This window comes from Metopolophium dirhodum, chromosome 5 (genome assembly GCF_019925205.1).
Source record: "Metopolophium dirhodum isolate CAU chromosome 5, ASM1992520v1, whole genome shotgun sequence".
NCBI classification, from domain to species: Eukaryota; Metazoa; Arthropoda; class Insecta; order Hemiptera; family Aphididae; genus Metopolophium; species Metopolophium dirhodum.
In genome coordinates, this window is record NC_083564.1 from 34,650,999 (window position 1) to 34,666,888 (window position 15,890).

At 30.3% G+C, this 15,890-nt stretch overlaps 1 protein-coding gene across 1 annotated transcript in view; it reads right to left on the minus strand.

The window, feature by feature from the left end:
• The window catches only part of LOC132944128 (homeobox protein prospero-like), a 53,225-nt gene extending 51,980 nt beyond the window's left edge, over positions 1–1,245 (minus strand). The window contains exon 1 of the mRNA XM_061013311.1: positions 1,032–1,245. The gene's annotated coding sequence lies outside the window, so the exon portion shown is untranslated. The remainder of the gene's footprint in view (positions 1–1,031) is intronic.
• Between the last annotated feature and the right edge of the window lie 14,645 nt (positions 1,246–15,890).

A 15,890-nucleotide genomic window follows, 5' to 3' on the forward strand; every position in this document is an offset into this window, starting at 1 on the left:
ACACAACACGTACGTTATTTTCAGTATGGTTTTCAAATATACTTAAAATGTAAAAAATCAGAATTTGGATAAATGCGTATTAAATGGAAAACCCGAAAAAAATTGTACTTGGCGAATAACTCTGTATAAAACCACGATAGTGATGGTGGACGAAGGGTAGGATTTGCATTCCAGTGAAAATACTAAATCATGATGAACCTTACCCATCGTGTACTCACGTTTCACGTGTTAAAATTATGTGTATAAATATAATATTCTAAGTAAATAAATTTAAAAGAAAAGTAGGTAGTAAATACTATAAATAGTTCATTATCAACAAGATGTGATAAAGTTACTCGATATAATAAAATTACTATAAATTGTTGATAGGTATTAAATTTTATCTATATAAATATATTTTACACAATACAATTTATCCTATTAATTTATTTATCTCGGTAAAAATATAAGAAAATATTTTATGGATTTGAGATCGATGGAAGGAATTTGAAAGAAATATTTTTGCACCGAAGTTCATTGAAAATACCTAAATGTCATATGACTTGTCTAATTGGAATTTGACTTTTTGCGGTCGTGCGCGTTTGAAGAATCAATTAAAAAAATATCTTTACGGTTTTATGGTATTGTAATATTGTGGTAAACTAAATTGCTATGCTGTGCTAATCGGTGACATAAGAAACAATTTGCACTAAATTAGGATGAAGAACTGATTTATCCGAACGGAGACGTAATATTATTATAAAATATAGTATTATAGTCTATATACTTGTAATAAGGATTGCAGTAAAGTAGAACTGAAATAAATTACGCCGAAAGACTTTTTGATATCGAAAAAAACGTCATTAAAGATTTCGAGCAGCGACCATTTTTGCAATGTGCGATTTACCTGATACCAAAATCCGCAGGCCGTGGAAGGACCCGCGATAATATCGGACTCTGCTGATGCACATTATTACGTGTATTTATGAATTATTAATATGTGTATGATAAATATTGTAATATTATTTGTGTGATAATGTTGTACGACTTACCGACGAGAGGACGTATGGATCAGACGGACGTAGGAAACACAAAAATATCCTTCAGCGAGAAAACGGGATTCCTAGAAGACACTGCTGCGGTCGCGAGGTACTCTCTGTATCGATGGAAGAAGAAAGACGGATCGGGACCGGTCGCGTACCGCGGTTACCGCACGTGCGTCGTTTGGTCACTGGTCGCCGGTGGTCCAAGGAAGTGGCGCACGGGGTGTAGTCAGACGACGACTGACAAGACGGACCCGATAAAATGTACACAACACATCGTCACGGAGGCGACGGCGAGGAAGTCGTACGCGCGCATAATATTATTATTATTATTTTAACGGTCTCCGGAAGATAAGATACGGCGGCGGCGGCGGCTGCGGCTGCGGTGCGTTAGGGTTGACGTCACGGGCCGTCGCGCCGCCCCGCCGCGTTACGGCCCGTGGATTTTGGCGGCGGTCTTTTTTCTTCCAGAAAAGACTCGCGTGGGCGCCGCCGCCGTACCGCTCATCCTTCTTCTACTTATATTATTATACTGTAGCACGCGCTCGTGTTGGCCGTGGTCCGGTGACTTTCCTCGCGCTCGCGCGTGACACGCGTCCGTGGACAGAGGAGCCGTTAAAAATAATATACACCATAATATTTTCGTTGAATAATATACTTGAGACAGCGTGTAAAGGAAGATTTAAGGATAGCACATAATAATATTAATATAGTTAGTAGTTACGACGGTCCAAAAAAACCGCCTAAGAAAACACCAAACGGTTTTCTTGTATTATATATTATTATATATACCTAATATACTTAATATTATATATTATTATGTGTGATGTGTCGCATTTATGCCGCCAAATGATAATATTATTACACCACTTGTATACATAATAATATATGATATTATTATTATAGTTTTCACAGAATCACTCGTTTAGGGTCGGCTTTGAAGTAGGTTCATATTATGTTGTTATACATATAGAGAAATTATTGTCCAAACATAAATAAAACAAGTAGGTACCTACTTATATAGTACTGATCTTCGTAAATTCATATAGATATATTATTAAAGCTTTATATAACTTTGAATTTACAGTGAAAGGTTTTTTTGGCCCTATGCAAATCTAAAAATCACTAAAAATTATTATCATTATTATCCTTAGAGTTAAATATAGATACGCGTTAATATGGTAACTTAACCATGTACTTTTATGTACACTATAAAGTAATTTAAACTGACCAAGTTGTGTTTTATATTTATTTTTAATGTAATTTAAAACAAAAATGTGACTAATTAATCCTGAAAAAAAAAGAAAATTAATTTCATTGTTTAATCTAAAAAAGATTAATAAACTGTATTATAAAAATTAAAAAAATTTTAAATTGTAATGTTTAAAAAGCTGTTTTTTTTTTAAACAATACATCCGTCCCAAGTTAAAATATGTGTGTTTATTGTTCAACATGATTTTTTCATATAAAACAATAGTTGTCCCAAGTTTGCAAAAATCAAGGTTAACTTGGGACAAACATATTATTTTTTAAAAAAAATGGGAAGGGGGGGAATAAAAAAAAACAATGTACCTATGGTTTTATAGTCCAAGCCAAGACCAGAATTTTTGGTCCTTACCATTATTATCATATTTTGAAAACTTGTTGATCAGCATTCATCTGAAGTTCAAAAGTGTCCCAAGTAAACCCAGGTACGCGTTTCAATTTCAATTTCCCTATTTCAACATACACCAATATTTTCAAAAACATTATCTGTAAATATTCCTTATTGCCACAGGTACAGTCCATAAATAAATACTATACAAATCAATAGATTTCGATATATATGATAATTTAAAGTATCCTGTCTTAAAAGTTAAAAAATATATAATTTTTACAAATGCATAATTTATGCATGGTAATCTGGTTAACATGCTTAACAAAACCTTTTTTTTATACAAAAATGAATTTAAAGCCACCTAATCGTTTGTACTGCATAGCATTTTAACTTTTAAGTTCTCTTACATTGTTTATCTGCAATGTGTGATGTGTCGATTCATTCCATGATATGGCAAGACAATGCTGCCCAAGTATATAAATGATGGTGACAGTCTTTGTTTATCGACCACCGTGTGATCCGAGTGTAGTTTCTCATGACTATTGAAAAAACGCGAACGGCCAGTCGACGACTTGACTTCCGGTTCCGGAAGATACGAGTGAATATAAATTTATACGTACAATTTTTTTTTTCTTATCTTATATTTTATTCTATATTTTCATATAGCAATTTGTTATATATTTGTACTCAACGTTAATTAATTTAAATATCGTCGATACGAGTAATAATTTATATAATTTGATATAATATGTTATATGTTATATTATATAAGAAAAGTAAACAATAATTTAATTTTGTGATGTGAATGATGTTATTGTTTGAATGACACCCTGCATACTTAATACTTAATAGTTAATATATAGTATACATTTTATTTATTTTTTGGATATACTGATAGAAACAAATAGGAGGGGGCTTGGAATGGTTTGGCCTACAAAGCTATAAAATACCTGACTATAGTGTTTTCAAAATATTTGATAAACATTTTGCGAGTAATTAATAATACTCTACCACGTGGTTACTCAACCACGTGAATGGTTCTCACCATTGGAAGATCTTGCTATCAAATGCATTTGATTGTTTTAGGGTTGTAATAGGTTTTTAGTAGATATTTTAGCAACTTTTAATGAAAATTCTAAAAACTACGTATCTATCTGATATTATATTTAATACTATTAATTATGTGCCATTTCTATATGTGAAAGAAATGTGGAGGCACGCTTTCCGTTCCGTATTTCAGTTATAATGATGAAAAAAATCAACCAATAGTTTTCGTTTTGTAATAAAATTTAATATTTGTAATTCTATTTTATTTACTAATTAAACAATCACTTTTGAGTTTTGGTCGATTAAAAGTAGAAAACATGAAATTATTTCGCGGCCTATTATATTATATTTACGACAATACATATCGAGAGACAATCATAGTTTCATTGATTAGGTAAAATTATATATTATACGTATGTAGGTACACTGTACACATATTACTTTACCTGCTAAAATGATTGTGTTTGGCGTACACGTAGAAATTATTCCGACGTTATTATTTTACCGATAAACCATAATTTTCCATATTATTTCGTATATCCATATCATTATGAAAAAACCATTGTAATTTTTTATCTTTTGTATTAATCGTAGTTGTACGGTCGCTAAAGTGTACTTATATAATATTATGTACCTGTATAATACAGAGTGATTATTGATTAATCAAGCATGTTCATCCCTACGGCCAAATTACTTCATTTAATAATTAACTTATTCAAATTCTGATTTTTTGAATTTTTAGTATACTGCATTACTGCTGTTTGCGACTTTTTTTTTTTTTTAAATTATTAGATTTTCTATAACACTTAAGAATTGTTTGTGACAATCCCCAATTTATTTTTCAAATGAGTACCTTGAATGAGTAATTAAATTCCTTTTAGTACTTAATAGTTTTAAAATTTGAATAAATTCTTTATTAAATTAAAAAATGGGGTTGAGCATGTTTGTGAATCACGCTGTATGTATTAGTTTTGAAGCGTGCCTATACTAATATTGGGAAATTAGTTTTCAGCGATCGGCTTATATAATTACAATATTAAGGCAAACAGTACACTTTTTTTGTCAATGTTTAATGACGTCTCCTCGTCCAAAAAGGGAACGTTTTTTTTTTTTGGTCACGATGGCCTTTGTGCACTTACCTATATTTAATACTCATACGCGTACGTATTAACCGCGTTCTGGGGAGGGGGGAGGGGCGGTTGGCTGTTGTAAATTTGTAGAATAAAATATATTTCAAATGTTTTTCACACCACGTTTTAAATGTTTTACTGCTAAAATATACATAGAGATACAAATACCTATTTAATGTAGAATTTCTCATTTTCATCTGATTTTCTTAAACGTATTCATGCAGCTGGTGTCAGTATGGTAAAAACCAAAACCATTGAAGTTTAAGGTGCAATTTTTTTAAGTCTTGCAAAATATTATGTATACATCGATATTCTAAATTTTTTTAAATAATAACTAGGTACCTAATAATTTTGTTAAAAATCCTATATTTTTTTCTTATTGCACACTAGCTATTATGGTTCATTTGTGTCGCAGTGGTTTAGGACATTGTAGGCATACAGCGACATAGCGTGATTAAAATAGGACAAATTAATGAATTAGTTTTAACTACAGTTATAGATATTTATAAACAAGATTTCAACTCAACAAATTATTTTTTTAAAGTAACGGGAAAAAGCGATACAATGGAGAACATAGTATAATTTAGTAAAGTTATCAATTTAACGATTGTAAAATGAACTAACTATAGGTACCTACCTAATATTAATGTTCACCTTTGCGCTTCTCTGTTCCTCTGCGATGTCTTTATGTCCATATTGTGGGTACAATGTTAACCACGTACTTACATAATATGTCCAATATAATCTTTTGTGCGGTTTTCTTCTTTTCAACTGCATAATCTTTTATAAATAAGGCATTGACTAAAAAAGAATTACAACTTATCATCACGTTGGTGAAAATAAGATAATGTTGTTTACATATAGCGCGTAATGGACATTGGACGCAGTATTTAACAAGTAAATATAAATATTCGATATTCGTTTCGAATTACACAGTACATACTTTTACTATATAATAATTTAATCTACATACTATTATATTATATTAAACATTATAATACTGAGCACAACGCGCAACCATATAATAATAATAATAATAACGCCGCAACAGATGTCTCCTGGTATGATAACACAATATTATTATTGTCATATCTTTCGCGCACACATGCCACGCGATTCGAAAAATTCCCTAGAAAAACGTCGCCACCGAGCTCAACAGGCGCTCATAAAATATAAGTCTTCGTTATCCCGAGTCGCGACGTTATCGTCGGGCATTTCACGATGTATAATATCATACCGGAGTGTCGGCGGAGGGCTATAAATCACATCTATGGGCGGTATATATATTAGCAGGATTATGATTAATATTTAATGTTGTTGACGTTGACGCGAGCGAAATAAAAACTATAATAATATTTTATCTATAGTCTGCGTCGTCGTCGTCGCCGTTTATTCGCGGGGGTACAATAATAATTGCGCGATTGCAGGTGGTTCGAATAATAATAATTATTAAGAGGATGTCACCGTTAATTTTCTCTCTTTGGCCCACGCGCAACATATTAGACAAAACGCGTCACAATAATTTTTTTTATGATTTTGAGTAGGTAATCTTAGAGTAAAATCTTCCATTACGAAAACGATAGAGAATAATATTTTTTTGAGGGTAGTCATATCGATTTCCCTAAATATTGTTTCAAAAACAATTTAAAGAACATTTACAATTTTTTCTTTTATTTTGTAAGTCTAATACAAAGTCAAATAATAATAAAATATAAAATTATATAATGTCGTAATCTCTCAAATTTATTATCCTCTATAATTTTTGCAATAGGTGAGTTTACACTAAGATAACTCAAAAATCATAAATCGATTTTAGATAAAAGCGCTTTATCTAGACAAAGAGAAAACAAATATTGTGCTGACATCCTCTTAAGAAAACGGACTTCTCTTAAAAAAACATGCAAATATGCTCTAATATTCATTCATTTTTTTCTTGAAAATCACACTATAAGCGTAGAGAATTTTTCTTATATGCTTTCAAACGTAATTAATAATAATAAATAATAATAGGCGATTACTATTCGTTCCAAAACAGAAGAAGTATACTAATATTTAAAGTATTTACTATTTAAAGTATCCTAAATCATAATTATTAATTTGTCCTATATTTATGTTATCAGCTTGGCCTTTTAAAGTTTTTGATATTTTTAACATACATTTTAAACAGAAATTTTCGCATAAAACGTGTTACGTAATTTAGCTTTTTCATAAAGAGCTTGCCTTTCACACATATTTTAATTGGCTAATTTTATCTTGCACATTTTGCAGAATTCATTGCGAATTAGATCAATCAGTTTTTTCCAAATCTAGATTTGGATTTTATAAATTTGAAATAGGTACATGAGTGAAGATTATTTTCCCTAAAATATCCTGAAATAGGCTGTAAACAGCTGGATATTCCGTAAACATGCTGTAATAAGCAAAAACCTTAACACTTGTAAAAATTGCAATATACTTTATTTTGGATTTAGATTCACCTTGTATAGTAATGTGTTATATCCTTATATATTTTATTGCAATATAATATTTAAGGATATTGATTATAGACACCCGATGTGTAATATTAATTTATTATATTAGGTATATAATTATAATATTATGTGTTAAACGCGTAATACTGCGCGAGGCCGCTGTAGAGGAAACGTATAGTTATTACTATTATTATTGTTTTTGTCAGATATCTTGAGCCATCCGGTGTGTGTGTTATATTATTATTATGTGGTCCGTTTATTTATTTTTTCAAACGTAAAACATGCGATATGATACGTCTGCAGATGCTGTGTGGTGTGGTTGACGGAGATGCGAACACACACACACACACACATTATGATACTGTGCAGCAGTGTCGTTTGCGGCGGTGGGTCCTTGCAAGGCGATAACGCGTCCAAGCAAAACGTGTCATGTGATGTTATAGTGTTGTTCACATAAAACACGATATCGAAGTGCGACAAAAAAAAAAAAATTAAATAATAAAAATTATAATATTATAATATAAATAATATAATGATTTCAGATTTAGGCTCGGATTTCGATGCATTTGCATCTTTTTCCTGGAATGCTCGACGTGATGCTTTCCAAGATACAATAAATCTGTTTTAAGTTCACGCCATGCTAACAACAAATTTTTTTTAACTTTTCAAGGTTTTTAACTTTTAAGGGTATTTTTAAACGCTTTTAGGGCATTATTTATTTTATTAAGTCATTTCTTAGCCTAATTCTAGCAATATTACAAAAAATATATACCTAATTTTTTAATATAGGTACATATTGTATTAAAACAACATAAGGTGATCTGGCTTTTAAATAAAATGATTCACAAATCTATTTTGATATATTTGAAGAAATCCGGGGTCAATTATTCCGGACATTTTTTTAGAGTATTTGGTCATAAATGCATTTTTTGGTATTATTAGTGAATATAAATCCCATCCCTAATAATGATATTCACGAAACATATATGGGTAATAATATGTTATATTAATAAATTTATTTATATCTTCAGAGTCGGGCTGGCCTACATTCTAGACTGAGAATAATCAATGAGAACGGCTTGTCTATGTGAATTGGTGCCTTTCGTTATAAGTGGAAAAATAAAATAAATAAATAAATTAAATAGAAAATCTAAAAAAAAAATGTACAGTAGAAAAATAATATTTCATGTGTGAAAAACTATCCAAAAATTAAACAGTAATATTTTATAAAATATGACAATTATTGATACACATTACACACATATATTATAGTAATTCATTTTTAAATGTTATTTATTGTTTTATAACTCTCGTTGTTCTTATATTATTATATTTTTATACATCTGTTATCAGTGTATTACCTCTTTGAATTTGTTGAATATTGACATATTATAATATTACAATTAGTTTATTAATCTATAAAAACTAAAAACTTTTTTTTTTGTAATACACAATAATATTATATCATTATATATTATTGTCTTGAGGTGGTATTATTTATAATAAAGTGTATTTACTTAAGGCCATTTTTAGTGAAAACAAATAAACCATCAAATTCAAGTGAATAAAAATTATTTATTAATTAAGGGCCTTTGTAAGTCATTGCTGGTGAGTACCGCAGTACCCAGTACTGCCCATATAGTGATATTATAATAATATATACGAGTAGTGTGTCGCTGTCGTCGGTCCTGTATAATATTATACTTAAACCATATTATCATGTGACAATTTGATATACGCACAAGTAAATATCGTCATCTGCTGCAGAATCACTGCGCCGTGGGAGTCCGAAACGTGATGGTGGTGAAGGCGGCGGCGGTGGTGGTCTTATCACGCCCATGTCTTTTCGAAAGCCGATAGCGCGCGTAATCGATACGACTTGTATACACAATGTTTCTATCGTTTTCATTATTGATGTATATTATATTTTATTATTATATTATACATAAATGAATAGGCACCGGCGGCGTCTTTTTTTTCTTGTCCTTTTCGACTCGTAATCTTCGTTTACAGCGGCGTTGACGTATATCAAGTGTACGGCGCACAATATTATCTAATATATACATATTATTATTATATACCTACATCAAACATTTGATATTTATCGCATAAGTATGATTGACACATTTCGATATGAACATTTGACTGCAATGCTCTAATATTATATATGATATTCTTACCAAAACAGTTCACTATATATATATATATATATATATATAATATATACAAAAACCGTGACGATCATATGTATAAATATATTATATCAGTTGTTTTGTTATAATGAGTGATGATAAGTAAGTAAGCTAAAAATTAAAATATTCCCTATGTCCTTTCTCGGAGATTAAGTTATCTCCATACTAAATGCCATAAAAATCAGTCCGGTGGTTTAGCTGCGTAAAAACGTAACAGACAGACATGACTGACTTTTGCATCTATATTTAATAATATTATAAAAAGTATGGATTATACGCATTGTATACTAATGCGCCATTAATAAATCAAGACGACTGAGGCATGAAATAACCTATCATACATTTTTTTTTTCAAATTTTAATCAATCCTTAAAAATATAGTAATTTCTATATTTGATATATTATTATATAGCCATGAAGATAAGCATTTGACACATACGAGTATTATATTATTATATACCAAAAAAAAATTAATTTAATGAATAAGACATTTATCAATAAAAATTGTTTGAATGTAATGTCTTATAACTATAAATTTGAAAAAAAAACAAGAAAAATAAAATGACCCAGTAATAAAAAAATGTCCCAAACACAATTTTAAACGTCAGTTTTTTCCATCTATATTATTTGACGATAAAATTCAAATGTGAAAAAAAGTTAGGTACTGGAGCCATAATATATATTATATCATTATTGTAAGGAGTACCATCCATGGGCGATACAGTCTTCTTTTTTAAAATGAGCACCACCCTTTTTTACTGTAAATTGTTTATGAGATAATTATGTTTACCTATGGATCTAAATCAAAATTTCAACTATAGTCTATAGTATCTGTGAGTATTATTAAACTGTATAGGTGCATAGAATAATAATGGTTCCACATAAAATATAAAATTGGTGTAGTATAAATTATTTTAGCCTATAGTACTTACTACGTATACTATACTTAGACAATTCTTACAAATTGTAAGACTGTATGTAATAACCTAAAATTAAGAGAATATAAAAGAAAGCTTGAAAGATTTTGTTTAATTTTGTAAAGGACCTGGATGATTCTCTACACTAGTGGTTTTCAGCCTCTTTTAATTCATGTCGCCTTTAGTCAATAGAATCAAACACTGCGTCACCCTAACATCAAAATATTAAACAAGCTTAACTGTATACTTTAAAATACTTTAGAACTCACAGGATTCGGTATTGAGATGTTATTACTGAGATGGCTGAAGCGCATGTACTGACGAAAAAGATGACTACACGGTTATTACACCAACCAGAGACTGGCAGGCGGCATTATCAAAGGTTTTTGTGTTTCCAAGCATTAGTTTTTTCTTCGGTGGCAAAGACTTTTTTCGACTATCCTTTTTTTCTACAGGTGGCATACTGACATACAAGAAAGCCATACGTCTTACGTTTTACCGTTACGAATACGTGATCGTATAATACGGATTGTCTCTTTTGTCGGTAATAAGTGTTGTATTGGGGGCTGTCCGAGGTTTTCTGCGCGTAACAATCTGTTATTTATTAATCTATTACTTACTTTTAAGTTTGCTTGTTACAATGATGTATCGAATTTATCGAATCTCGACTTATGTAGATAATATAAGTACATCAACATTAAAAACACTCCTTTACAATTTACATTAAAACATTGCTGTTTTAGTTTGATAAGACAACCTATAGTTTGCCGTGCCACATGATTCTATCCTAAAATTACACAAAAAATCTAATTATTTATATAAAAATGTGGTCCTTAACAAAATCTCACAAAATTAATTTTATTATTATAAATTGTCAAGTACTTAAAAAAAAATATTTTGGCTTTTTCCCCTCTCTCCCCCTCCCATTTTATTAATAATATTCGCTAATATCGTCTGGTTTTTATGTATAATTTAAAATATGCATCCCCGACACGATGATTTGCATACAGTAATAATATAATATAATATAATATATGTATATAAATAACACATCATAATCATCATCATATGACGTATAATATAATAATTAAAAACATCGTAAAAAACTACCAGAAGAACGCGAAACGCTCCGAAAAACAGACACACACACGCTCGCGTCGTTTATGTCTTGTTTCAAACTTTTATCAACTTTGGACCACACCCAAAAAAAAAAAAAAAGATACACAATAACAATCTAATTAGGCTGCCGCCGCATACACCACCACACCCACTCTCGAGGGAAAAGATTCGTCTTATCTTATGACGTTTCGCAGTAGGTATAATTATATAATATATTATTCTGTGACGTTTTTGCCGACCATGTGCGACAGCAAGGGGCATGCCAGTGCAGCAGAATAATATAATTCGTGTTTAAAGATACAGCAAAGGGTGTAAGTACATAATATGCAACCACAACCGTATTTTAGACGTCCGGACGACGGAATAATTTAACGATGGAATACGGCCGCACTGTATACCGCGGAGGTAGTAAAACTATTATAATATTATGCACGTGGTACGCGAATCGCAGGGAGAATGAGCAAAGACGCGAATTTTGTAATAATTACATTTACTGTTGTCGTAAAAAAATGTAATAGGTATAATAGGTACCTATATTATTATTTTATAATATACTATGTAAGTCCGCCCGCAAAACTATAAGAGGCCGCGTAAAAGCCGCGATACTCCATAATAATGCAGCGTGGTACACGCCCAATAATTACAGAATTATATATTATAATATATTATAATACGTTAAAAGCCACCAAGTAGTTATCTACTCTGCTGTACAATAGGTGTCGGGTGCATTTTTTAATTGAGTAGATTACTGTAGTAATGGATGTGTAAAATTTGAATTCAACGATAAATCATTCTATAAACGATTCTTGAGCGCGGAAACGGTCTAACTTATAAGTTACAAACAGTTGTTGGTATTAGCATTAGTATAACCAACCAGTATTAATTTAATGCTCGAAATTGACGATCAGGGGGCCACTTCTTGAAATCGTGATATTATATATTTCAAGAATCGGCCCCCAGATGATTTTTGCTATTAGAAGGCACAAACAATTTTTTTTTTTTAAACACTTCATTGTACATAAAATCAATATAATTTATTATTCATCGCTCCGCTCTGAATCTAAAATATTCAAAACGAATAATTATGGTCAAGACATATAACTAGAATTGTTATCGATCGATGTATGGTAGGTACGTTTCTTTTTTATTGTCACGTTTACTTTCACTGCAATATGGATTTCCGATTGCAGTTTCCTGCTGCAGATAACAACTGTATGCCCCCGTACAAGTAGAATTTTTCGTCACAAAATTGTATTCAGTTTACCGAAACGTCCATAATATTATTTCTTAACGTTGGTTCTTATAAAATTGACCTTAGGTTTTATTTCTGCAGTTCAAGTCGTCATATTATTATATACTGCCCCGTCTGGCACCCTGCAGTGGCGTTGGACAAGGAACCGCAATTTCAAACCGAGACCTTATATGTTACGCCCCGGCGCGCGGACTGCAAAAAGGAAAACCGTATTAAAGGCGCACTCGATGATCGTTTGGGTATATGGCCAACTAACACCTTAACCCCATTTGCGATGATTCGCTGGGAAAATCGATAAGAAAACACGACACACTTAACGACGAACGCATTAAGGACGATCGTTTCCGATAATATTTCAGCTACAGTTGTGCGCGTCGTACGTATTCCAAATTCCTATATTATATAATACAATATAACAAGAATATTATACACATGGGGTGGTTTTTAAATCGATTTCCAATTTTCCATTCGTGTATACGCTGTGTGGGCACAGACACTAATAAGTCACGGTTTGTCTAATATCCGTATGTATTTGCATATTATGTTGGAGATGATAATTTATACGTCTATATATTTACCGCTGTAATAACTCTAGTGGTTTTGATCTGTATTTAAGTAACAAATAATTAATATATATTTCAAAATATACCTAGCCGAGATATTATATCATATAATATTATACACTCAAGAACAGTGTTATCTCATTAATTATTTACATTCCTATATTGATTTTAACGACTTGATGTTTTTGTCTCGTCGTAGGTGGAGAACGCTTCGCCAAACGCGGATTTCCGGTAAAATGTATCGTGTCCGTAGAAAATCGTCGCTTCAGCGCATCACCGGATATTGGGTTCTCGGGGGGGAACGGATTTCGGGCAGCCGTAACAATAGGATATATCGTGTATATTATATATTTCGTTTCCATCGTGTCCATGAGCTACTCTTCGTTTCCATTGTCGTCAATTAATAAAATAAATTATTATGCACGTATAGGGACATCAAAACCGTTTTTTTTCGCAGAGTGCGCGTTTTCGAAAACTTAACTGGTTGTGCGAGAAGATGATACAAGACGTATACAACGACAAAAAAACTATTGATTAGAGAAGACTCCAGTGTATAATATGTACACACAAAATTAACTAAATAATACCCGTGTCGTGATCAATTTATGAAATAATTAACATACTTATTATAGGTACTATCGATACTAACTTACATACAAATACAAGGAGTCTTTCAAATTAAAACACTTTTCTCGAAAAGCATGAATATTTTTGAAAATATATTTTTAACATAATTTAAAGTCATTAAAAATGAAAAAACAACATTTGCCAATATTTTTATCGTTATATATTTTTAAACATTTTTATGTTAGAATAACTGTATATATTTTTAATTAAAAAACTTTAATAAATTACTATTATAACTAATAAATTGCTTGTTCAAAACCCAATTTTTAAATTCTCAAAAATATATTCTGTTTTTGGAGACGGAATTAAAAATGTTTGGTGTCATTAAAAAAGTACCTAATATTTCAAACAATTTTTGTAAATACGTTAATACTTATCTAGAAAATGAGACAAATGAGTGTTTACCTTTAAAATAATCATCTCGTATAATATACACGTAAATCATATATATATTATTATGATGATACAGTTATCGACTTAACGAATGCGTTCATCATACTTATGATTGAGACATTATTTCCGAAAGTCTCGAAAGTTGTCTGCAGATTTCTGAAGTTAGAGAAATACATTTGTTTAAATATTTTCAATACTTGGTTATAAATCATAATATATAATCGATTGCATGCATATCATCATATAGATCTAAACTTAAAAAATAAAATGCACCAATTATTTTGTTAAGGGTACCTATGTTATAGGTCAAAATAAAAATGTAATAGTTTTTATTACCTGCACGTATCTAGTATGATTTCAAGTTCTAAGCGGAATAGATAATAATATATTTATAGTTATTTTAATGACGTGTCTATCGCTTTTTTCAGTCACTTCGACCACTGCAATTAAATTTAATAAGTCATAAATTATTCGTTTTAAACAACTGTTGGATACATAACATATTTTTATAACCAGTAGTATACAATAAAATTATGTTAGTAGTCTGCGGGGAATGAGTGTAAACAACTGAATCGTATATTGTAATATTATATTGGCACGTTTAAACAATAATTATAACATTTACTACAATAGTATATTTTTCGGAAGATATTCAATGAATATCTTAGGGAAACTTATAAATTGACTTTGAATAATTTTAGCACTTCAATCAATGGCGTATTATAGGTACCCAAAGAAATTATTTTTGGTACTGGTATATTTACAAAATTCAAGGAGATAAGTAAGTTATATTCCTCAAAAACATATTTTTAACACTAATTATATTTATTTTATTACTAATTCTATTTTTAATTTAATATTTTATTTAATCCTATTTGGAATTTATCAGCTATTAACTATAGAGTAAGTGAAGTATGTTAATTATATATTATTCATTACTTATTAAAGAATAAAATATATATTTTTGGTTTAATACTTAATAAAGTACTTATATATACCTATATTAAGTATACAGGTAATCCAATGACTAATAGTACCTATAGTATAATTAATCAACAAAAAAGAAAACTAAATTCATTATACTTATATTATAATATACGTTGGTATATTATTACATAATAGATATTATTTAAACAAGTGTATCATTTAAATTGAATAGGTAAAAACGCATAACAATAAAGTATAAACCAATAATTATTATTGTCAATTAGAATAAATCTAAATAATAAAACTATAAATTTAAAAATCTACCCTTATGACCAAGTGTGTCCCCTCCCCTATTAACGTGCCACTGTTTTTTTACTTTTCAGCACACAAATCAGCTCTATACAATAATATCGTATAATATCGTTCATATATTATAGTGCTCTTGTTTTTATTTTTATAATGACATATTCGCATATATTATTGTTGATGAATATGGATAATACACCTTCTTAGATAAATAATGAACGTCTCATACGTATGGTATTATATACCATACGTTATCACTTCGTACATTATTAATATGAATTGATTATTGAACGATCTTTGCCTACGTCTGCGCACTTCGATTTCGTA